The following is a 26153-nucleotide window of genomic DNA, read 5'->3' on the forward strand; positions in this document are numbered from 1 at the left end:
GTGAATTGCTGGTCCTGTACATGACCACTGAAATTTCCTAAAGTGGGATTGGGATGGGGGCAGAAGTGAGGTTAATTTTGAAGAAGTGTCATTGGTATGCTGTGCCTGACTTTCTTGTTTTCTCAATGATCTTGTGACAACAGAATCTCTAGTACCACTAAATTGAAAGATTCATTGCAAGTACCTTGCATCTTTAGCTGTAATGTCAATGGTACACGTCAATGTGCATCATCCATTTTCTCAGAATACATTAGGATTACTCTGAAGTGTCAAGAGTGTGGTGCTGGAAAAGGACAGCAGGTCAGGCAGTGTCGAGAGCAGGAGAATAGATGTTTCAAGCATAAGCCCTTCATCAGGAAAGGCTGATGAAGGGCTTATGCCTGAAACATCGATTCCCCTGCTCCTCAGATGCTGCCTGACTTGCTGTGCTTTTCCAGCACCACACTCTCGACCCCGAGCTCCAGCATCTGCAGTCCTCACTTTCTCTGAAATGTATCCAGTTTTGCCTTGACGTGCATTTTGACATGCAGCAAGTCTCATGGGTTCCAAACTGGAGCAGCATGGGTACAGCCTGCATCTTGAGTTGGTGTATCATTTGGAGATTTTGTGGTTGTTCTGCATCACAAAATAAAATAGTGAGAAATAGTGCCTCCATCACATTCCCAGCCAGTGCATTTCAGATCCTAACCATTCAATGAGTGAAAATGTTTTCCCACACGCTGTCATTGCAACTTCAGATAATCAACTTAAATCACCACTGGTTGTTGATCCTTCCAACAATGGAAATAATTTCTCCCTTCACCATCTACCTTCTCAAGGACAAATAGGGATAGACAACAGAAGCATAGAAAATAGGGGCAGGAGGAGGCCATTCAACCTACTCCATCCTTAGTCTCCTCCATCATTCAATACTAATTTGATTGATCATCCAACTTGTGTTCCCACTTTCTCCCGATACACTTTGATCCCTTTAGCCCTAAGAACTGCACTTCACTCCTTCTTGGAAACATCCAATGTTTTATCCTTCCCTGATTTTTGTGGCTGAGAATTCCAGAGGCTCACCACTCACTGAGTGAAGAAATTTCTCTTTATCTCAGTCCTAAATGGCCTAACCTCATATCCTTAGACTTAGATTTTGCCAATGGTGCACACATCCAATGAATAAGCTACAAGCTTCACAATTTCGAACACCTCTATCAAATCTTCTGTCATCCTTCTCTAAGGAGAACAACCTCAGCTTCTCCAATCTAGTTGCTTTTGTGATCCCTAGAAGCATTCTCATGAATCTTCTCTACATGTCTCTAATAACACCACATCCATCCTAAAGTGCTGTGCTTAAAATTGGATACAATACTCCATTTGAGGCTGAACTAGTGATCTGTAAAAATTTCATACGTTTCCTTGCTTTTAGAATTGATGTGCCTATTTATAAATCTCAGGATGCTGTGACCCCTTTTAACCATTTTATCAACCTTGAATAATTTGAGCACTTATACCTGACGCAAATGTCCTGAGAGAAGTAACTAAGAGAAACCAAGAAAAAGCCATTAGGAAAAGAGATGCTCTTGGAAAGTTCTTATGGAGAATTCTTCACTACACTCATATTCACCTCATCACGCCCCCAGTCAATCAGAGGAACCAAGAGCTATCTAAAGCAAATGTTGAAGCAGAGCAGTCAATATGATACACTTGAACTGTTGACAAGAACACAAAACATCAACTTACTGATGTGCTGCTTTATGAATCAAAGAGCTGAAGAGCAATTAACTTAGAACTGATAGGTGGATCTGAACAGAGACTTCTCTACAGAACCTTAATCTATAGATGATATCTCCATCTGCAAGAATGCGTGGAAAAAGTAACAACTGCTAATTTTAGGAGGGCAAGGCTATCATTGTTGTTCGGGTAGGACAGTGCCAATCCAATTATATGTGGAATTAAACACAGGTGGAGCTCAGAACATAAAATTGGGACACTCAAGGAATTTGTCAACCATCCTTTGATTCAAGGATGACTTCTCCTCAGGGCCAAGGGTTTGTGCCATGAATCCTTATCTGAGGAAAGATGTTCTCGCTCTGGAGGGAATGCAACAAAGGTTCACCAGTCTGATTCCTGGAATGGCAGGACTGACATATGAAGAGAGATTAGGATCGGTTAGGATTTTATTCATTGGAGGCTAGAGGAACGACAGGAGATCTCAGAGAAACCCATAAAATTCTAACAGGGTAGATGCAGGAAGAATGTTCCAGATGTCACAGGAATTAGGAATCACAGGATACAGGATAAACCATGTAGGATGGAGATGAAAACAAATTTCTTTGCCCTGAGAATAGTGAGCTTTGGGAATTCACGACCACAGAAAGTAGTCAAGGTCAAAACATTGCATGCTTTCAAAGAGGAGTTGTAAATAGCACTTGGGTTAAAGGGATCTAAGGATATGGGAAGAAAGCAGGAACAGACTATTGAGTTGGATTAGAGAGTGGTGATTTGGATGACCAGCCATGATCATAATGAATGGTACATCAGACTCAGGGGGCAAATGGCCTACCCCTGCTCCTTATGTTTGTGTTTCAATATTCCTAGGGCAAAGCAGAGATTTAGCATAATGTTCCAGGGAACAGGGTTGTTTAAATAGAGTGGAGAAGCTGGGATTGATCTTCCTAGAGGAGAGAAGGCATCAAGGAAATTCGATAGTGAGGTTTACCTCATAATGGTTTGGAGAGAGTAAACCCAGGAGAAACTGCTGCAGTGGCTGAAGGGCAGGGCTTTAAGATAAAAGATCAAAATGAAACATTTGACACAGTGCTTGGTGAGAGTTTGGACTGCATTCCCTGATGGGATGATAGATACAGATTCCATTATCAATTTCAAAAGGAAATTGCAGTATTACTTGAAGGAGAGAAATTACGGGACATATAGGCAAAGGTGAGTAGAGGGGACTAAATGGATTATTTCTAGAAAGAGCTGATGGGCTGAATGACTTCCCTCTGCTTAGTGCTACTCAACAATTCTATAATTTTATGAAATCACAAATCAGATGGATATTGGCTTAATTATGCGTGGCATTGCCTCATAAAGCTAATGATTCTTTTGCGCATTAATTTTACAAAGCGAAGGTGCTGTATATACACACATTCATGCGCACACACTCATTCATTAGGAATCTCGTTAAGTAACATGCAACTAATCATTTGAATAATAAGCTGGATGATAGAATGCATTGGCAGAGCACACAGTGATTCAAAGGGATGACTTGACCCTGCAGCTAATGGATGTCCAATAACACTGCAGTAAATCACAAACCAGGTTGATCGCTGTGGATTCTGGGATGCAGTTGCTGGGTCACACTGCCAATCCTGCTGAAAAGGTCAGAGTTGAGTAACAAAAAAGGGTGACTGATTATTTTGGGGTGTTGCTAATTACATATGGACCACTGGAGGATCATTCTTTTGATTGGGAAGAGTACACGTTAGGGCCGAGATATGCTGGCCTCTGCTTTCTCCAGGGCTATCCAATTAATCCCACTGCTTTGATTGACTGTACATGGACAGAAAAGTGAGATGAAATTGTTTGGTAAAGCTGATGTAAACACAGGCAGGAGAGGGCAAGCTTACCCCTTACTGTGTTTGGCATAAGGAAGTGGGAAACATGCGTCAAAAGATTCAATTTGAGTCTGTGTTATATACTCATAGAGTCATAGAGTCATAGAGATGTACAGTATGGAAACAGACCCATCGGTCCAGCCTGTCCATGCTGACCAGATATCCCAACCCAATCTAGTCCCACCTGCCAGCACCCGGCCCATATCCCTCCAAACCCTTCCTATTCATATACCCATCCAAATGCCTCTTAAATGTTGCAGTTGTACCAGTCTCCACCACGTCCTCTGGCAGCTCATTCCATACACGTACCACCCTCTGCGTGAAAACATTGCTCCATAGGTCTCTTTTATATCTTTCCCCTCTCACCCTAAACCTATGCCCTTTAGTTCTGCACTCCCCGACCCCAGGGAAAAGACTTTGTCTATTTACCCTATCCATGCCCCTCATAATTTTGTAAACCTCTAAAAGGTCATCCCTCAGCCTCCGACGCTCCAGGGAAAACAGCCCCAGCCTATTCAGCCTCTCCCTATAGCTCAAACCCTCCAAACCTGGCAACATCCTTCTAAATCTTTTCTGAACCCTTTCAAGGTTCACAGCACCCTTCCGATAGGAAGGAGATCAGAATTGCACACAATATTCCAACAGTGGCCTAACCAATTTTCTGTACAGCCGCAACATGACCTCCCAACTCCTGTACTCAGTACTCTGAATAATAAAGGAAAGCATACCAAACGCCGCCTTTGCTATCCTATCTACCTGCGATTCCACTTTCAAGGAGTTATGAACCTGCACTCCAAGGTCTCTTTGTTCAGCAACACTCCCTAGGACCTTACCATTAAGTGTAGAAGGGCTTATGCCCGAAACGTCGATTCTCCTGTTCCTTGGATGCTGCCTGACCTGCTGCGCTTTTCCAGCAACACATTTCCAGCATTAAGTGTATAAGTCCTGTTAAGATTTGCTTTCCTAAAATGCAGCACCTCACATTTATCTGAATTAAACTCCATCTGCCACTTCTCAGCCCATTGGCCCATCTGGTCAAGATCCTGTTGTAATCTGAGGTAACCCTCTTTGCTGTCCACTACACCTCCAATTTTGGTGTCATCCGCAAACTTACTAACTGTCCCTCTTATGCTCACATCCAAATCATTTATGTAAATGACAAATGGATAATCTAGTAAAAAATAGATAGGTTCAGTAAATGGCATCTTCTCCCTTATGCTTTGCACCATTTGTACATTTTTTGAACCTTTTAATTTTATTTGTTCCAGGGACAGTTTTCTTTTCCTTCCCTGTTCTGTTTTTCACTGGAGTTTGTAAGTGAGCATTGCACTTGTCTTCAAAGATTTGTGTCCATTAAGATGACATTATCAATTCTTTTCGGTATTTTCTAATCAACCCTATCAAGGATCATGTTACACACCTCAGGAGCAGGTGACACTGAGAATCATACAAACCCTACAATGTGAAAGCAGGCCATTTGGCCCATCGAGTCAACCATGACCCTCCAAAAAGCACTCCACCCAGACCCATTTCCCTATGCTGTCTTTGTAACCCTACATTTCCCACAGATAATCCACCTACCCTGCATATCCCTGGACAAGTTAGCATGGTCAAATCACCTAACCTGCACATCTTTGGACTGTGGGAGGAAACTGCAGCACCCGGAGGAAAGTCACACAGACACAGGGAGAATGTGCAAACTCTGCACAGACAGTCACCGGAGAGTGGAATTGAACCCAGGTCCCTGGCACTGTGAGGTAGAAGTGCTAACCACTGAGCCACTGTGCCATACTCGAGCCCAGACCTCCTGACTCAGAGGTAGGGAATGTACCACTGTGCCACAAGAGCGCTTTACTATGAACTCTGTTGCCCAACTCCCCCAAAGAAATTGTGGTTTGGAGACTGTTGTAAATTTCAAAGCTGACATTGGTAGAGAGAGCAATAATAATGAGCAGACCAAGGTGAGTAAATGGGGTTAAGGTACAAATGAGCCACGCCTGGAGAAACAGACTCGTGAGTTTGCTGTCCCCTTACTTTAGACAGCACCCCCACCCTCTCCTCCACGCCAGGAAATAATTGAACAGTATTACCACTCGATAGTTAATATACAGACCCAGGTAATGTTCTGGGGACCATAATAGATAGTGGATTTTAAAAGCTGGAGATAGTAGCCTTGTGATGACCAGGAAGCTACTGTCAATGTTGAAACAAAAATCTGGTTCACTAATATCGTTTAGGGAAGAAAACACCTGCCCTGTCCTGGTCCTAGTCTGGTCTGTGTTGCTGGAAAAGCGCAGCAGGTCAGGCAGCATCCAGGGAACAGGAGAATCGACGTTTCGGGCATAAGCCCTTCTTCATAATGCCTGAAGAAGGGCTTATGCCCGAAACGTCGATTCTCCTGTTCCCTGGATGCTGCCTGACCTGCTGCGCTTTTCCAGCAACACATTTCCAGCTCTGATCTCCAGCATCTGCAGCCCTCACTTTCTCCTCCTAGTCTGGTCTGGCCTACATGTGACTCCAGACCGACAGCAATGTGGTTGACTCTTAACTGCCCTCTGAAATAACCCCAGAAGCCACACAGTTGTAACAGTCATTCAAGAGTTTTAAAAAGGAAATGAAACCAGACAGTCCACCTGACATCAACCCGATCACAAGAAGAGACAGCAGCAGAAACAGGCCCTGTTAGTTCTGTGAAGTCCCCCTTACTAGCATCTGGGGGCTAGTGCTAAAATTGGGAGAGCTATCTCATAAACTAATTAAGCAACAGTCTGACATAACTATACTCATGGAATTAAACCTTACAGTCAGTGTCCCAGACACCATCACCACCATCCCTGGATATGTCCCACCAGCAAGACAGACTCAGCAGCACTGTGGTGTACAGTCAGGAGGGAGTTATCTTCAGAGTCCTCAACATTGACATCTAGAAGGGCAAAGGCAGAACGCCACCAGCAGCAAGTTCCCCTCCAAACCCCCCCACTCACCATCCTGACTTGGAAACTCCATTCCTTCAGTGTCGTTGGGGCAAGATCCTGGAGTTCCCTGCCTAACACCATTATGGGTAGTTGCAACACATGGACTGGAGCAATACAAGAAGGTAGATTGCGACTGCCTTCTCAAGGGGCAACTAGGGATGAGTAAGAACTGCTGGCCAATTAGTGATACCTAAATCCCATGAGTGAATTTTAAAAAAACATCTATCTTGTTGAATGCTCTCTTCCTGTCCCAAATTACCACTGTGGCATATTCATCTCCAACTAATCGTCTCAAGGAAGATTCCCCACTGAGAGTCAGGATACAAACGATATTGTCCTGTGGAATCAAATGCCCTTGACATTCATTGGGATTGTCTCAGACACATTCCAGTAACTTCCTCACCACTGGCAGGAGGAGGATCTTTCCGCTAGAGAAGAGGATCTTTGAGCGAGATCAGGAAGTGGTTTACCTGCATTATTCTCGACTGTAGCTTGAATGACATCAGGCTTCACCCTGAGCAACAGTTAATATCGAGTGTTGGGCTGGCACACCCACACAGAACAGGAAACTTAGTGCCAACTGAAAAGTGGCAGCTCCCTACTCTCCTCAACACTACACTGATTAGATTAGATTACTTACAGTGTGGAAACAGGCCCTTCGGCCCAACAAGTCCACACCGACCCGCCGAAGCGTAACCCACCCAGACCCATTCTCCTACATTTACCCCTTCACCTAACACTACGGGCAATTTAACATGGCCAATTCACCTAACCTGCACATTCTTGGTTTGTGGGAGGAAACCGGAGCACCCGGAGGAAACCCACGCAGACACGGGGAGAACGTGCAAACTCCACACAGTCAGTCGCCTGAGGCGGGAAGTGAACCCGGGTCTCTGGCACTGTGAGGAAGCAGTGCTAACCACTGTGCCACCGTGCCGCCCTCAAGGTACGGTTACTGAGGTAACGGACTTCATCTTATTTTCAAAGTCCACAGAATACAATACAATACAGCACACAAATGGGCCCTTTGGCCTACCAAATCTGTGCCAACTCCTAATCTTAATTTAGACACACTACATATTGCCTATGCACGATATCTATCCTTCTGTTCACCTCCCATTCATGTGTCAAGCAAGATGCCTTAAATGTTGGTAATGTTCCTGTTTCCACCAACTCCACTGGCAGTGTGTTGCAGGCACCCACCACTCTCTGTGTGAGAATTTTCCCTGTACTTCTCCCTAAGACTCACCTTGAACCTGTGCGCCCTTGTAGTTAACCTTTCCACCCTGAGAAAAAGCCTCTGACTATCCACCCTATATATGTCTCTCTCATAATTTTGTGGACCTCTTTCAGATTGGCCTCAGCCTCCGTCTTTTGTGAAAACAATCTGAGTTTATCCAACCTCTCCTCATGACTTAAAACCCTCTAGGATAAGCAACACCCTGGTAAACCTTCTCTGCATCCTCTCCAAAGCATCCACATCCTTCTGGTAATGTGGGGTGACCAGAACTGCATAGAATATTCCAAATGTAGCCTCACTAAAGTTTTGTCCAACTGTAACCTAACTTGCCAATTTTTATATTTGATGTCCCAAATGATGACGGCAAGTGTGCTGTATGCTTTCTCGACCACCTTATCCTCCGGTGTTACCACCTTCAGGGATCTGTGGACCTGTATGCCCAGATCCCTCTGCATGTCAGTGCTGCTCATGAGTCTATGACCCCTCAATCTGCTGGCTGTGAGCAGGGGATCAAGCAGATGAGCCACAACAGACTCGATCTTTACTGGCATGTTAAAGAAATGAGAAGAGAGCAAGTGTGTGAATGACTCATGTGATTTTACTGCTGGCATGAGATGATTGGGCTCTAATAGCCCATGACACAAAAATCATTGACTGACAGATTCCCAGTTCCTCGATTGAAGGGTGCAGACTTCAAAATAGACTTGAAATGATCAAGCAGTCAATGGAAAAGAATGGTCTGCTTTCATGGGAATGTCAACACTGGAATGCGACCAACTGGAACTGAAAATTCAGATGCTAAATCGATACCTTGCAGTTTTTACACCATTACTTTAGGGATTTCAGAGAAATTTCAAAAGATCTATCTTTCCCGAAAGTTTTAACTGTATTTGTTCACTGCACTTAGGAGATGAACAATCATTTATTATTCACTGCCCCTTTCACATCGATTCAATGACCTTAAGTGACCGGTTGCAGCGGAACTTGTAACTGCCAGTTGTTAGAAGGACTTTCCAACAATTGTGAACTGAAATGATTGAAACTGTGGTACAGTTGGCAGCTCTTCTTGTTACACAGAGCAGAGAATGAGCATTAATCCAGCAACAAAGACCTGCAAAGACTGACCAGTTATCCAGAAAAACAGAACTGGAGAGACTGAGCGAGAATCGAGACAGAAAGCTTGGAGACACGAAACGATAACCCTCAGATCTTTCCCAAAATATTTAAACATTGTTTAATTCCACATCTGTGTACATTTTTATCCTTGGATTACAACAAAGAGCAGCTTCTTTTTAATTTGAACTTGTATTAATTACTTCCTCTCTTGGTCACTTAAAATTGTCAAAAACCCCTCCGTTTGTTACTCGGACTTGCATTTATTCCATTATTCCAGTGCTTGGTTGGGATAACTCAGGGTAATACTACATAGTGTGGTCTGGAGTCTCTTCCTGGAAAGATGTATGGATGGAGACCGTGCAGACCTTCATCCTATCATGCCTGGCCCTTTTAAAATCATTATGTAATCACTCCCACTGCCCTGCTCTTGCTCCATGATTCATTTTCCCTTTCAATTGAAGGCTTCTGTTTTCTGCTTTCCTTAACATTTCAGGCAGTGCATTTCAGATCATAACCATTCACTACGTGCACTTTATTTCCTTCATACTGCCTATGATTCTTTTACTGGAAAAGCACAGCATCTGAGGAGCAGCAGAGTCAACGTTTTGAGCATAAGCTCTTGAACATTCCTGATGAAGAGCTTCGGCTCTCCTGCTCCTCGGATGCTGCCTGACTGGCTGTGCTTTTCCAGTGCCACACGCTTTGACTCCAGCATCTGCAGTTCTGACATTCTCCGATGGGTTCTATTTCTGATTACCTTAATCAGATTCCATATTGTAACTGAGCTTTTTTCTGCTGTTTCTGATTATTTACTCTCTCAAAATCTTTCATGTTTTTGAACTTGTCCACCTTAGGACTTTCATCCTATCCATTTCAAATCTTTTTTGTCTCTAATGAACCCACCCCTCCTTTTGACACCCCTTGTAATTTACACTTTATATGCTTATAGAAGGCATAGAGATATACAGCACAGAAACAGACCCTTCAGTTCAACTCATCCATGCTGAACAAATTCGATTAGATTCCCTACAGTGTGGAAACAGGCCCTTTGGCCCAACTAGTCCACACTGACCCTCCAAAAAGTAACCCACCCAGACCCATTTCCCTCTGACTAATGCACCTAACACTATGGGCAATTTAGCACAGCCAATTCACCTGATCTGCACATCTTTGGACTGTGGGAGGAAACCCACACAGACACGAGGAGAATGTGCAAACTCCACACAAACAGATACCCAAGGCTGGAATTGAACCTGGGACCCTGATGCTGTGAGGCAGCAGTGCTAACCACTGAGCCACTATGCCGCCCAGATATCCTAAATAAATCTAGTCACATTTGCCAATACTTGGCCCATATCCCTCTAAACCCTTCCTATTCATGTACCCATCCAGTCGCCTTATAAACGCTGTAATGTACCAGCCTGCACCACTTCCTCTGGCAGCTCATTCTATACACACACCACCCTGTGTAAAAAGTTGCCTCTTAGGTCCCTTTTAAATCTTTCTCCTCTCACTTATGCCTTCCCATTTTGGATTCCTCCACCCTGGGGAAAAGACCTTCTCTATTTACCCTATCCGTTCCGCTCATGATTTTATAAACCTCTATAAGGTCACCCCTCAGCCTCCGACGCTCCATGGAAAAATAACCCCACCCTATTCAGCTCTCCTTATAGCTCAAACCCTCCAATCCTGGCAATGTCCCTGTAAATCTTTTCTGAACCATTCCTAATGTCACAACATCCTTCCTATAGCAGGAAGACCAGAATTGCACACAATATTTCAAAAGTGACCAACCAATGTCCTGTACAGCTTCAATATGACCTCTCAGCTCCTGTACTCAATAGACTGAACAGTAAAGGCAAGTGTACCAAATGCCTTCTTCACTATCCTAGTCTTTCATGTCCTCTTTACACTACCTGTGTTACATTACATTTATATTACCTTACACATCTCTTATTTCCTTTCTCAGTTCTCTCTGTACTTTTGACATTCACCATGGATCACAGGTCTATTGTAATGTTGATATTTATCAGGAACCATGTTCTCCATTTTTTGGAGATGCCTGTGCTAGGCTGGGGTGCACAAAGTTAAAAATCACACAACACCAGGTTATAGTCCAACAGGTTTAATTGGAGGCACACTGGCCCTCTTTAGCTGTCAAAGAGGTTCCAGCTTTGGTTCTACTTTTTGTCTCATTGCAAGTCATCTCCTCTTTGAAGGCTTCAAATTCAAATCTGTTCAAATTCTCAATGCTTTTCATGGTTTTTCCTGTCAACCTTTAATTCTTATCCACCTGGACCAGCTTCTTTTCCAACTCCCTGAAATTTGTCCTCCTCCAGTTGATTATTTTTATACATCGTTGCTCCTTATTCTTTTGTATACCTTCACTGAGCCTCATAATGTGCTCACTGTTACCCACATCCTCCTGCACTGAATCATTCTCCATTTTACCAACTTAGTTTAATTCATCTGTGGGATGTGGACGTCACTGGCTGACCTAAGCAGGCTGCTTTGTCCTAGATGGTGTTGAGCTTCTTGAGTGTTTTTGGAGCTGCACCCATCCAGACAAGTATTCCAACACACTCCTGACTTGTGCCTTGTAGATAATGGACAGGCTTTGGCAGTCAGGAGGTAGGTTATTCACTGCAGTATTCCTAGCCTCTCACCTACTCATGTAGCAACTGTGTTTATGTAGCAAGTCCAGTTGAGTTTCTGCAATGGTAACCCCCAGGATAATGTTGGTAGCGAGGGATTCAGTGATGGTAACGCCTTTGAATGTCAAGATGCAGTGATTATATTCTTAGAACCTAAGCCCCAAGAACTGAGTTTCCATCTTATCTTGGAAGCACATCGATCAAGAAAATTCACTTGTGCACATTTCAAAAGTTCTCCCCTTCCCTGTGACTCTCATTGTTCTTTCCACTGTTAATATCTTAGTCTCTGTTGTTACAATCCTCATAGAGACTATTAGCATTTAAAAAGGAATTTGAACATCCAGTGATTAACTGAAAAAAATTATGCTGTAAGATTTTTTATTTTTAAACACAAACAGATTTCGGCTTCACTGCATTCTCTAGCTCAACGGATTCACTGTAGATTTCTCCCTCCAGCTCAAAGCTAGACAAATCTTTCAATCTCTTTTCTACTCAAGAACTTTAAACAAGACCATATCTGCAACTGCCTTTTTTAGCCTGTTCTCAAATTGAACATATTTGAGTTGAACATATTGAATAAATATGAACAAAGGAACCTGTTAACCCCCATCTCCAATCCCAAGCAATGTAACATGCTTTTGGATGTTCTCAAATAGATTTTACCTTCAACACAACTCTTTAACCCTGTGAGCTATATCAATAACTAATATCACCAATAATTATAATTATCCTCTCACTAGACTTATTGGGTTTCTTAAGAAAGCCCATGTTTACAAACTACCTCTAGCTTTTTCATCCAGGAACTATGTAAACAATTCCAATCCTTTATTGAGAAAAGGTAGGCATTCTGACTGTATCGAAGGTGTATTCATAGAATCCCTGAAGTGTAGAAACAGGCCATTTGACCCAACAAGTCTACAGCGACCTTCTGAATATTAAGCCACCCAGACCCATTACCCTACCCAATTACTCTACATTTCTCCTATCTATTGCACCCAACCTACACATCCCTGAACACTATGGCCAATCCAACTAACCTGCACATCTTTGGATTGTGGGAGGAAACTAGAGCACCCAGAGGAAGCCTGCACTGACACAGGAAGAATGTGCAAACTCCACACAGACAGTAACCAGAGGGTGGAATCGAACCTGGGTCCCTGGCTCTGTGAGGTAATTGTGCTAACCACTGAGCCACTGCTTATAGATGAGTCACTCTTACCTCACCATTCTCTCATTAATAACCTTGACCCAACAAGATAAACATAGGTTAATTTTTAAATGTAATTAATCCAGACTGGTTTGAATTGCATTAGTGTTTTACTGGGCTTCTAAGGTTTTCTTACATTTCAAATCTTTAATCTCCAAACTAAAAGTTATGTTCTTAAAACTAAAATCCATGCCTTCAACGTGTAAATTATAGAATTGTTCTTCGGCTACAGTCTCAAGATATTTGAAGATCCACATCATTATGATTGGAGATTTGTATCTTTTTCTCACAATTTGCTTGCTAATTTGCTCCTGAAGTCCTTCTCATGATTTGATACCCATAATATATACCTAGCAGTATAATAGCTTCTCTATTGTTCTTTACTTCTAAGCAAAAAGATTCTGCCTTTGATTCCTCAAGTCCATCATCTCTTTCCAGTGCTTTAACAGTGTCTTTGATCAATTATACTACCTTCCCTCTTTGTTTTCCATCCTTTATCTTTCCTGAATGCATTACATTAAGTATTGTTTGAGTCAGATCACTGTTATTACCACTATATCATAATGCTAAGTGGCTGCATCAGCACAACGCTGACCCACCATATTTAACACACACTCTAAACCCATTTTAGACTGCCTTGTATATGTGCCAACTGCACCAACAAAAAATTCCACATCTCTACTGCATCATATTTCTGAATTACTTATTTTTATTCATTTACAGGATGGGGGTGTTACTGGCTAGGCCTGCATTTATTGCCCATAGGGCAGTTAAGACATAACCACATTACTGTGGGCCTAGAGTCATATGTAGTTCATACTGGGTAAAGTTAGATTCAGGGAGAATGTTTCCCCTGTTTTTAGGAGTCTAGAGCCAGGGGACACTGTCTCAAGATGTGGAGTAGACCATTTAAGACTAAGATGAGGAAGGATTTCTTCATTCAAAGGGTAGTGAGACAGGTGGGGTTTTTTTCTGACAGTTCGCATAATCATCATTAGACTCTTAATTCCAGACACTTATTGAATTCAAATTCCACAATCTACCTTTGCAGGATTCAAACCTGGGTCCCCAGAACTTGACCTGGCTCTGGATTAACAGTCCAGTGGTAATACCATTAAGCAATTGCCTCCCCTCTACTGTTTATTCATCGATTGATATTTTTCTCTCCCAGTCTTTTTCATACCTTGTATCTACTAAGCTACATCTGTTTCCAAATTATTTGAAAACCTCTACATAGCATTAGTTAAACACAGCTACCATTGTGAGCCACCTCAGTGAAATCTCTTTCACAACTTTCCTTCTCTCAGGAGAACAATCCCAGTGTTCCTCATCTCAAAACTTGCAGATTGACCAGGCAAGGACAGCAAATCACAGTCACTGAAATACCTTATTGGAGCTTGTTATGTTTTATTGGCAGTATGCCAAATTTAGATCTTCAGTTCCTTGACAGCACCCCATCAATTTCCAAACTTATGGTTGCAAAACCATAACTTCTCATGATGAAATTTGAACTTATGAACATGTAGGGCACTGCTCATAGAAGCGTAGTTACCAGGAGCATGAATAAGCTTTTTGGTCCTCCAAGCCATTCAAATCTGTTCATGACTGATCCTCTAACTCAATATCATATTCCACTTTCTCCCCATTCCCTTGATGTCTATAAAGTTTAAAAGTGTTCTTATCATTTGTCTGAGTACATTGAGTGACTTGGCCCCCACAACTGACGTTGATAGAAAATTACACTGGCTCACTACCCTTGGAGTGAAGAAATCTTTCCTCATCTTAGTCCTAAATGGTTTACTCCATATTCTGAGAGTGCCCCCTGGTTCAGGACTCCTAAAACAGGGGAAACATTCTCCCTGTGTCTAAACTGTCCAGCCCTGTTAGAATTTTATATGTTTCAATCAGATCACCTCTCATCCTTCTAAGCTACAGTGAATTCAAGCTCAGTTAAACCAATCTCTCCTCATAGGGCAGTCATGGTACGAGTCGAGAGTGTGATGCTGGAAAAGCACAGCAGGTCAGGCAGCATCCGAGGAGCAGGAGAATCGACATTTCAGGCAAAAGCCCTTCTGACCAAATCACCGATTCTCCTGCTCCTCGGATGCTGCCTGATCTGCTATGCTTTTCCAGCACTATGCTCTTGACTCTAATATCCATCATCTGCAGTCCTCACTTTCCCTCAATCCTGGTCTAGTGAACCCCTGTTGCACTCCCTCTATGGAAAGTATATCCTTTTTTAGATAGGGAGATGAAAATTGCATTCAGTGCTGCAGGTGTGGTTTCACCAAGGACTTACATAATTGCATTATGACATCCTTACTTCTGAACTCAAATCCGCTTGCAATGAAGGTCAATATGCCATGTACCTTTCTCATCTCTTGCTGCACTTGTATGTCTACTTTCAATGCCGAATGTACAAAGATACCCACATCCCTTTGTATATCACCATTTATACAATATCCTTCCTTTCAGTTTTTTTATACCAAAGGATATAGCTTCACATTTAATCACATTGTACTGCATCTGCCATTGGGTTTGCCAACTGACTCAACTTGTGCAAAATTACACTGAAGCCTCCTTGCATCCTCCTTATAATTAGCAATCCCACCCAGTCCAGTGTAATTGTCAAATATCAAGCCACCAAAAGAAATGAAATATTATTTTGATTAATCCAACTCCAGTGACATGAAAAGGTGGCTTGAAAATTACATGCACACCACACACACATCTAACACATGTACACACATAACACTCTGTCTCACACATACACACACACACACCCATATGGACAAACTCACATACAGCTCACACAAGCATAAACACATATGATACACGCTCATCTATCTAACACACACACACACACACCTTCCACACATAAACATACAAATACATGAACTGGTAGCAGGATAGGTTACTCAATTCTTTGAGCTAGCTCTGTACACACAAACAGCGTATCACATGCAGTCACAGAGATCATATACATATACATTACACAGGCACAGAAAATGCACACAATCTCATAGATTGTGTGCATCTCAAATAGCCACATACACACAGAGCTAACACACACATGCATGTAGACACTATGTACTCGTGGTTCATAAAGATGACAATTAAGCATGGTCAGATCCAGCAACAATCAGATTTTAACAATGACTAGGAATCCCCAGATACTTATTCTTTGAACAGCTCTCAAGGATATCTGTCCTCCCATCACCAGGATCGGGAAGCTGACCCAGCAACCTGTCTATTCATGTTCTCTCACCCACTGTGTTCTGAGAACCTGTAACACAAGCTCAGCCTCAAACCTATTCACAACTCATTCTACCTGTCAAACTCAATTGGTGTCCAAACATTGGAGATAGTTTAAAGCAAATATCAAGTTAATCAAGACATAATAAGGGACTCTGGTCTTTTCTACCAGACTAATAAAGGGAGATTGTTTCAATTGGTAGTTATTTGTAACAAGAGTGCATTTGAAAATACAATCGATTGAGAGTGCATATGAGGTTTTACCTGCAAAGTATAGTCAGTTTGGTGAGTAATTAGTGTCAGTTTTACATTATTTTTGCAAGGGCATTTTTAAAATAATGTTTCTCGGTATATCAATTTAAATGCTGAGGATGATTTTGAAACATGCATTCAACTTCAAAGTCAGGTATAACATTCATTAATTCCTCTCTCAGCTTTGCCCAATATGTTGTGCAATTTAAAGGAAAAGTTGCTGTCATCTTATCAGACTGCAGGGCTGCTCCCTCATTACAGAGAGAGAAAGAGAAAGAGAAAGAGAGAAAGAGAGAGAGAGAGAGAGAGATGACCAAGTATGCTTTAACCTGAGGGCCACCTCGCCTCAGGTGAGGAGAGAAGTTGAGAAGGAGTTTACTTCATGGTAACCTCAGCCAGTGCAGGAATTGAACCCACGCTGTTGGTGTCACTCTGTATTACAAGCCAGCCCTTCAGCCTTATAGGAACACTGTCCTGGGATTGCATAATTATCTCATTCTCACACCAGTCATCCCAAGGTGAGCCTGTGAGTCCGCTGGCTTCAAACCCAGTCATCACACCCAAAAGACTGAGCAGAGAGTTGTTTCCACCTTGACTACTTGAAGCTGGCTGTATTCTTTTCGATAGCTACTCCTGCGGAATTACTTGGCCAGCAAGAGTGGAAGGGAAGGGTCCGGGATGGAGACAGGTAGGTGAGGTGCATGGAGGGGTAGGTGGAGAGGAAAGAGGAAATTTCTCATCCCAGTCATCGTGGTATGAGGCAAGCATGATAGACTAGCTAGTCCCTTCCTGTCCTTCAATTCTGAACATTCATAACAAATTCTTTCCCCTCTGGATTCCCTGCCTCTTCTGTGTACAGACTTCTATTAGTCCAAAGCCGCTTCAGACTAAACTCCTTTGACACAAATTCACTCATGCCTTACCTCTTTGTCTCTGGTATGTAGGCTTTCATACCTTGCCAACCAGCTGAAACATGTCAAAGATAGAAAGAAAGAATTCATATTGAAATAGTGCCTTTCACTACCTCAGGTTAGCATGTAGTGTTTTGCCCTCAATGGAGAATTTTTAAGGATAACCCTTGTTATAACATAGGTAAGTGTAGAGACAATATAGTTTTCCTGGTCAGTAATGCTGTGAAAGACAATCTCTTTGAACTCACTTCCCTCCCATTTTCCAAGTATGTATCGACTTCTCTTTTGAATGCTATTGATGGAATCATAGAATCTATACAGTATGGAAGCAGCCTAGTTAGCCCACTGAGTCCACACCGATCTTCTGAAGAGTATCCCACCCAGACAACCCCCTCCCCACCTTATCTCTGTAACCTTCCATTTCCCATGGCTAATCCACCCAGCCTGCACATTCCTGGACACTTAAGGGCAACTTAGCATGACCAATCCACCTAACCCGCACACCTTTGGGCTGTGTCATCGTGGTCCCACTCTGTCATTAAAGAGAGACAACGGCTGGTGGTTTAATCTGAGGGTCAGCACACGTCAGAAAAGGATTGAGGAAGAGAAGACATGGTAACATCAGGCAGCACAGGAATTGAACCTGCAATGTGGCATCACTCAACATTGTGAAACAGCTGTCCAGCCAACTGAGCAGGAGGTGTGGTGTTCATTCTTCACAGTCAAAGGTAACCATGGTGTCGGCTAGAATTCATCGAGGGACACCTTTGGGTGCAGTACGTTTGCAGCTTATTCTAACCAGATCAAATTGAACACAGTTCATTGTTTAGGACAATCTGCTTGTGACCTTGCATCCACAAAAAAAGCTCACTTTTCCTCTGATATGTGCGACCATGTTCCTCAGAGATTGTCTCCTTGCTGATAGCACGTTGAGAGATTTTATCCTGTTCTGCTGTGTCTTGGGGCTGTTGTTGTTTCAGAGAGACCTTCAGGGTGTCCTTGAAGTGCATTCTCTGGCATGCATGTGAATGTTTCCCGTTAGCTCACCACAGAAAAGCTTTTTTGGCAAGAGCTCATCAGGCATTCTGGCAACATTCCCTTTCCTTTGTTACAATCTCAGTAGAGACTGTCAAACTACAAACAGAAGGACGAGTCTCCAATAAGTATCTGGGAGGACAGCACACTATTTCTCATTTTCTACACAAAGGAAATAAATGAAACACTACTTCATGAGCAAATGATTCTATAAATTGCATGAAATAACTTACCTCTTTAACTTGTACGTCACATAAAACACTTAAGCTCTAATCTGACTTTCAGGTCGATATTCAGTCCAGTCCAAAAGGATTCTGAGCTCCCAAAGGTCTATTTCTGTCCTTTTCCATTCACAGTCGGGCAACTTTTAACCCAAGAACTGTCTTCACATGGAGTGTTTCACTGAAACTTCTCACTGCAGCTCAAGCTCATAGCCTTTGAGGGCGGCACGGTGGCTAGCACTGCTGCCTCACAGCGCCAGAGACCTGGGTTCAATTCCCGCCTCAGGCAACTGACTGACTGTGTGGAGTTTGCACATTCTCCCCATGTCTGCGTGGGTTTCCTCCGGGTGCTCTGGTTTCCTCCCACAGTCCAAGCAGGTTAGGTGAATTGGCCATGCGAAATTGCCCGTAGTGTTAGGTAAGGGGTAAATGTAGGGGTATGGGTGGGTTGTGCTTCGACGGGTCGATGTGGACTTGTTGGGCCAAAGGGTCTGTTTCCATGCTGTAATGTAATCTAATCTTAAAAAAAAGTAATCTAATCCTTGTTTTAAATCCTCGTGAATTTGGATTTTTCAATCAAGCATGACTCCCACTCAGATTTCTGCTCAATTTCTGTCTCCACTGGATCTGTCTGATGGTCTCTCTCTCTCATTCTTTCTCTCTGTGGACTAATTCATCTGTAGAACTCTGGGAAATCTGTTATGATTACTTTGTAATTCAGTGTGACAGTGGTATTCTATGCAGCTGGGTCAGTTAGCTCAGTTGACTAGAAGACTGGTTTGTGCTGTAGAACAATGCAAAGAGTGAAAGTGTGAGGGAGCTGAATCAATATCAGTACAGACACAGTCAATAATACAGGGTGCTGCGGGAGAGAGGTTACTGAATGATAGTGTGAGGGAGCTGAATCAATATCAGTACAGACACAGTCAGTAACACAGGGTGCTGCGGGAGAGAGGTTACTGAATGATAGTGTGAGGGAGCTGGAATAATATCAGTACAGACACAGTCAGTAACACAGGGTGCTGCGGGAGAGAGGTTACTGAATGATAGTGTGAGGGAGCTGGAATAATATCAGTACAGACACAGTCAGTAACACAGGGTGCTGCGGGAGAGAGGTTACTGAATGATAGTGTGAGGGAGCTGGAATAATATCAGTACAGACACAGTCAGTAACACAGGGTGCTGCGGGAGAGAGGTTACTGAATGATAGTGTGAGGGAGCTGGAATAATATCAGTACAGACACAGTCAGTAACACAGGGTGCTGCGGGAGAGAGGTTACTGAATGATAGTGTGAGGGAGCTGGAATAATATCAGTACAGACACAGTCAGTAACACAGGGTGCTGCGGGAGAGAGGTTACTGAATGATAGTGTGAGGGAGCTGGAATAATATCAGTACAGACACAGTCAGTAACACAGGGTGCTGCGGGAGAGAGGTTACTGAATGATAGTGTGAGGGAGCTGGAATAATATCAGTACAGACACAGTCAGTAACACAGGGTGCTGCGGGAGAGAGGTTACTGAATGATAGTGTGAGGGAGCTGGAATAATATCAGTACAGACACAGTCAGTAACACAGGGTGCTGCGGGAGAGAGGTTACTGAATGATAGTGTGAGGGAGCTGGAATAATATCAGTACAGACACAGTCAGTAACACAGGGTGCTGCGGGAGAGAGGTTACTGAATGATAGTGTGAGGGAGCTGGAATAATATCAGTACAGACACAGTCAGTAACACAGGGTGCTGCGGGAGAGAGGTTACTGAATGATAGTGTGAGGGAGCTGGAATAATATCAGTACAGACACAGTCAGTAACACAGGGTGCTGCGGGAGAGAGGTTACTGAATGATAGTGTGTGGGAGCTGGAATAATATCAGTACAGACACAGTCAGTAACACAGGGTGCTGCGGGAGAGAGGTTACTGAATGATAGTGTGAGGGAGCTGGAATAATATCAGTACAGACACAGTCAGTAACACAGGGTGCTGCGGGAGAGAGATTACTGAATGCTAGTGTGAGGGAGCTGGAATAATATCAGTACAGACACAGTCAGTAACACAGGGTGCTGGGACAGAGGGGTTACTGAGTGACAGTGTGAGGGAGCTGGATTAACATCAGTACAGATACAGTCAGTAACACAGGGTGCTGGGAGAGAGGAGTTACTGAGTGACAGTGTGAGGGAGCTGGATTAACATCAGTACATATACAGTCAGTAACACAGGGTGCTAGCATGAGAAGGTTTACTGAGAGACAGTGTAATGAAGCTGGATTAACATTAGTACAAACGCAGTCAGTAACACAGGCTGCTGGGGGAGAGGGGTTACTGAGTGACAGTGTGCGGAAGCTGGATTAACATCAGTAGAGACACAGTCAATAACAGGGTGCTGCAGCCAACATCTGCAGGTGTGAACACCATTTATCTTCATTCCAGCAGAGCAAACTGGACCTCGTAAGGTTCAGGAAGCTGAAGACAAATAAAGCCCTCCAGGAATATAAAGAAAGCAGGAAGGTACTTAAACAAGGAGTTGGACAGCTAAAAAAGGAGCCTTGAAATGTCTTTGGCAAACAGGATTAAGGAAAATTCTGAGGCTTTTTACTTACTTAAAGAGCAAGAGGGTAGCTAGGGAAGAGGTAGGTCAATTCAAGAACAATGGGGTGAATGTATGAGTAGAGCTGGAGGAAGTGGTTGAGGCCATTACAAATACTTTGCATCATCTTTACAAAGGAGATGGACGTGGTGGATGGTGGATCTAGATATTTAAGAGTGTGTTGATATAAATAAGGAGGTGTTGGGTCTTTTGAATAACATTAAGTTAGGCAAGTGCCCAGGACCAGATGGGATCTATCCCAGAATGCTGAGGGAAGCAGGTAAGGAAATTTCTGGGACCTTGTATGACCTTGTATCCTCTTTCATCACAGGCAAGGTCCCAGAGGATTGGACAAAAACAACAAGGGTAATCTGGGAAATTACAGACCGCTCAGCCTTCCATAATTAGTAGGGAAGTAATTGGAGGTAATTTCTAGGAACAGGATTTATGCACAGTTGGAAAACTTATTAGCAATAGCAGCATTGAGAGAAATTATTTTGCAGGGTAGGTCATGTCTCACAAACTTAATTGGGTTTTTTTGAGGAAGTAACAAAGATGATTGATGAGGGCAGGGCAGCAGATGTCTGCATGGACTTTAGCAAGGCCTTTGACAAAGTCCCTTATATCAGGCTGATATAAAAGATGGAGACACATAGGATCTGTGGTGAGCTGGCAAGGTGGATACAGAACTGGCTTGATCATACAAGACAGAGGGTAGGACTTGAAGAAGGGTTTTCTGACTGGAAACCTGTGACTCAGGTGTTCTACAAGGATTAGTGCTGGGATGCCAGCTGATTATAATATATACAAATGATATGGAGGAGAATCAGGTGGTCAGATTAGTAAGTTTGCAGGCAACACAAAAGTTGGGGGAGCTGTGGAGGGTAAGAAGGATTACCAGGGGATACAGTAGGACATAGATAGGTTGGAGACTTGGATGGAGAAATGGCAGATGGAATTTAATCCAAACAAATGCAAACAAGGCCTACTGCAGGAGGGAGGTAAATAGCAGAACCCTGGATTGGCAGATGGAGTTTAATTTAGAAAAATGCAAGGTGCTGCATTTTGGCAAGACAAACCAGGGCAGGTATTAGACGGTTAATGGTAGGGCCCTGGTGAGTGTTGTTGAACAGACAGTCCCAGGGGCTCAGGTATATTGAAAGTGGCATCACAGGTAGACAAGGCAGTGAAGAATATGTTTGGCATGCTTGCCTTCATTGATTGGAGCAGAGATGTTGGGAGACCATGTTCCAGCTGTATAGGACATTGCAAAGGCCACTTTTGGAGTACTGTGTACAGTTCTGGTCACCCTGCTGTAGGAAGGATATTAATTTGGAAAGGGTGCAGAAAAGGTTTACAAGAATGATACCAAGACTGGAAGGTTTAAGTTATAACGAGAGGCTGGGACCTTTTCACTGAAGCGTAGGAATTTGAGGAATAGAGGTCTACAAAATCATAAGGAGCATGGATAAAGTGAATAGCAAGGGTCTTTTCCCTATGGTAGGGGAGTTCAAAACTAAAGGGCATAGTTTTAAGGTGAGACTTAAAAGGGACCTGAGAGGTAACCTTTTCACACAGAGGGTGGTTCGTACTAAAATGCCAGAGGAAATGGAAGATGCAGGTATAGTTGCAACATTTAAAAGATATTTGGATAAGTACATAACCAGGAAAGGTTTGGAAGGATATGGGCCAAATGAAGGCAAATGGGGCTAGTTTATTTTGGGAAACTTGGTCAGCATGGATGAGTTGGACCAAAGGATCTGTTTCTCTGCTGTATGAATCTATGATTCTACACAGAGAGATCGAGGTGTACAGGTTCCTGAAAGTGGAAACAAACATGGATAAAATGAGTAAGAAGGGTAGTCAATTGATACAAAATTGGCTTGAAGGTAGGAGACAGAGGATGACGGTACAGGTACACCATCCTTTATCCTGAATTCCGAAATCCGAAAAGCTCTGGAATTCGAAACTTTTCTCACGAAGCGTTGAGCATCATTTTGGCATGTGAACAGGTGACCCAATTCCACACCCACTTGAGCAACATCACTCAGATGTGACTTGGTGGCGTGGCCCAGCACTGGCAGGCATCAATTGTGTCTCAGTGCTCATACTATTCACACGCACATCTGCTGTTAGCTAATTTTTCTTCAATTTCACTGTGAAAATGTCATTTATTCCAAAATACAAAAAATTCTGAATTCCGAAAACAACTGGCCCCCAAGGATTTCGGATAAAAGATTGTGAACCTGTCAAGGGTTGTTTTTTAGATTGGAGGCCTGTGACTAGTGGTATGCCACAAGGATCGGTGCTGGGTCCACTGCTTTTGATAATGTATATAAATGATTTGGACGTGAATATGAGGAGGCATGGTAAGTATGGTTGCAGATGACACCAAAATGGGTGGTGGAGTGGATGGTGAAGAAGGTTACCTCAGAGTGCGATGGGACCTTGATTAGATGGGCCATGGGCTGAAGAGTGGCAAAAGTTGTTTAATTTACATAAATATGAAGTGTTATATTTTGGTATGACAGACAAGGGCCATAGTTAATGGTAGGGACCTGAGGGGTGTTGCTGAGCAAAGAGACCTTAGAGTGCATAGTAAAGTCAGTGGTGAACAGGGCAGTAAAGAAAGCATTTGGCATGCTTGCCTTCATTAGCAAAGCTCACATCTATACCTCTACTTTATCGACACTTTTTAGCAGAGTGTCACTGCTAGGTATGGTACTCAGGGAGGGAATCATAGCATGCGGCATGCTGTCTTGTCATCAGATCTTCTAAAATAGAGACAGGAATAGGCCATTCAACTCTTCATGCTGTCACACTTCGATCACACACCTTTACTCCATTTATTCATATTAACTTGTTATCCCTTGCTTAATCAAACAAGAAAGCCCAACATATATTTAGTCAACAGAAAAATAATTATTAAAAATTTGTGCATTGATTGTTCTTGATTTATTATAACGGTGAAAGCGGTCTTTTTAATGACATGCTTGTTAAAATGAGAGCAGTTGATTTGAATTTGTAGATGCTTTTAAATATTCAACATTTGGGATTCATCCTGGTTTCCATAACCAAGTTCACTTGGTTAATAATATCGAAGGCCATTAATATCAGTGTCGTGTTTGGCCAATCAGATTTGGAGAATGAAGAATGCATTGCTAAAGGGATCCAGACAACTTAAAACTGAGCTAAAATAATTGGATTAAGGTTTCCCTCTCGGAATTCTGAAAGTTGATCAATCTTAATCTTTTTTTTTCATCAAAAAGGGAAAGGAAGCATAAGGTTCAGAAAACTGAAATCAGACAATGCCCTTGAGGAATGTAAAGGGAGCAGAAAATAATTTAAACAAGGAATTAGGAGGCCACCGATGAAATCTGGGATCTGCAGGAGGCCAGAACTTCAGGAATATTGATATCTCAGTGGATTGTAAAGTTGCAGGAGGTTACAGTGATAGGGATAGTGACAACTGAAGGCACTTCCAAACAAGAATGAGGCTTTTAATAAGCACAACATTGGTCACCTTTTCAAACTGACCAAAACCACTGACACCCTCAGCAAAATGCTTAACCCTGAGCTGATTTCAACAACCGAGATGTCTTTCTTCATTCATTTATTCACATGATGCAGATACTGACTGGGCTAACATTTGTTTTTGCTATAATAGCCCTTCGAGTGTTGGTGGTGGTGAGCTATCTCTTAAACGACTGCAATCCTTGGAGGGTAGGTACATCGACAGTGATGCCAGGGAGGGAGATTTAGAACTGCATACGTCTACCTCTGCACAATTGCCCGTCTGTGCCATAACTCGACCAATAGCCTCCTCAGAAAATGTTGTCATCTTGAAGACTGATTACATTACATATTATTCTTGCTAGCTTTCTCTTGTGCAACCTCATCTTCAGACCTCTCCATGGCCTCAGTCCTCCACAAGCGTGAAACGTCGATGAGTCTTCTCAAACTATTTAATTCAATCATTCTGCCCTGCTGCATTACATCCCATCTCTACCGCCCCTACATTTTTGGCCACAATTGATAGCATAACCTTTGACCCCCTCAGACTTACCCTCTCCTTAAATCCCTCAGCCTCTTTGCTTTGCTCTCCCCCTGCCTTACAGCCAACTTTAAATCCATTTCTTTCCTTTAAGTCCTCGGTTACTTTTCTCATCCAGTGGTTTAGCTCTTTTTTCTGTGATTTCTTTGTAAATCTGACTTGGAAATCTTCTGCATCAATAAAAGAAGGACTTGCATTCTGACTGTGACCTCAGAACGAATGAAGCTTTTACAACTAGTCAAATACGTTTCGAAAGGAAATGCAGCAGCTGTCATGTACTAAGCCAACTTCAATGAAAGCAGGATGATTATGATCTGATGTTTGCGATGAGTCATGGTTTCAGGGGTGAATATTAGGCCAGGACGCTAGAGGGAATGAGCTTGCATTTCTTCAAAGTCATGCTGTAGGATCATTTTGAGAAGGCAAACGGGCCCCAGGTTTTGCTTTTGGGTGTCTGGATCATGCCTTGAATTCCCAACCTCTAACACAGAAGGAAGAGTAACACAGAAGGAAGGGTGCAATCCACTGAACCTCTGACATTGCATGATTTGGAGATGCCGGTGTTGGACTGGGATGTACAAATCGCACAACATTAGGTTGTCGTCCAACAGGTTTAATTGGAAGCACTAGTTTTCGAACCGCTGCTCATTCAGATGGTGTTGTCAAGCATTCCTGATGGGAGCATTTCGGGACGCAATGGCCCAGTGGTATTATCATGAGACTATTAATCCAGAGAGGAGAAAGTGAGGTCTGCAGATGCTGGAGATCAGAGCTGAAAATGTGTTGCTGGAAAAGCGCAGCAGGTCAGGCAGCATCCAGGGAACAGGAGAATTGACGTTTCGGGCATAAGCCCTTCTTTAGGAATGAGGAAAGTGTGTCCAGCAGGCTAAGATAAAAGGTAGGGAGGAGGGACTTGGGGGAGCGGCGTTGGAAATGCGATAGGTGGAAAGAGGTCAAGGTGAGGGTGATAGGTCAGACTGGGGTGGGGGCGGAGAGGTCAGGAAGAAGATTGCAGGTTAGGAAGGCGGTGCTGAGTTCGATGGATT

The 26153-nt window shown here is 43.0% G+C and overlaps 1 protein-coding gene across 2 annotated transcripts in view; it reads left to right on the top strand.

The window, feature by feature from the left end:
- The window catches only part of LOC122553785 (dedicator of cytokinesis protein 2-like), a 1246386-nt gene that overhangs the window by 1150313 nt on the left and 69920 nt on the right, over nucleotides 1-26153 (top strand). The window lies entirely within an intron of this gene.

This window comes from Chiloscyllium plagiosum, unplaced genomic scaffold (genome assembly GCF_037043375.1).
Source record: "Chiloscyllium plagiosum isolate Xiang-an unplaced genomic scaffold, Cpla_swu_hap1 HiC_scaffold_1, whole genome shotgun sequence".
In the NCBI taxonomy this organism is placed as follows: Eukaryota; Metazoa; Chordata; class Chondrichthyes; order Orectolobiformes; family Hemiscylliidae; genus Chiloscyllium; species Chiloscyllium plagiosum.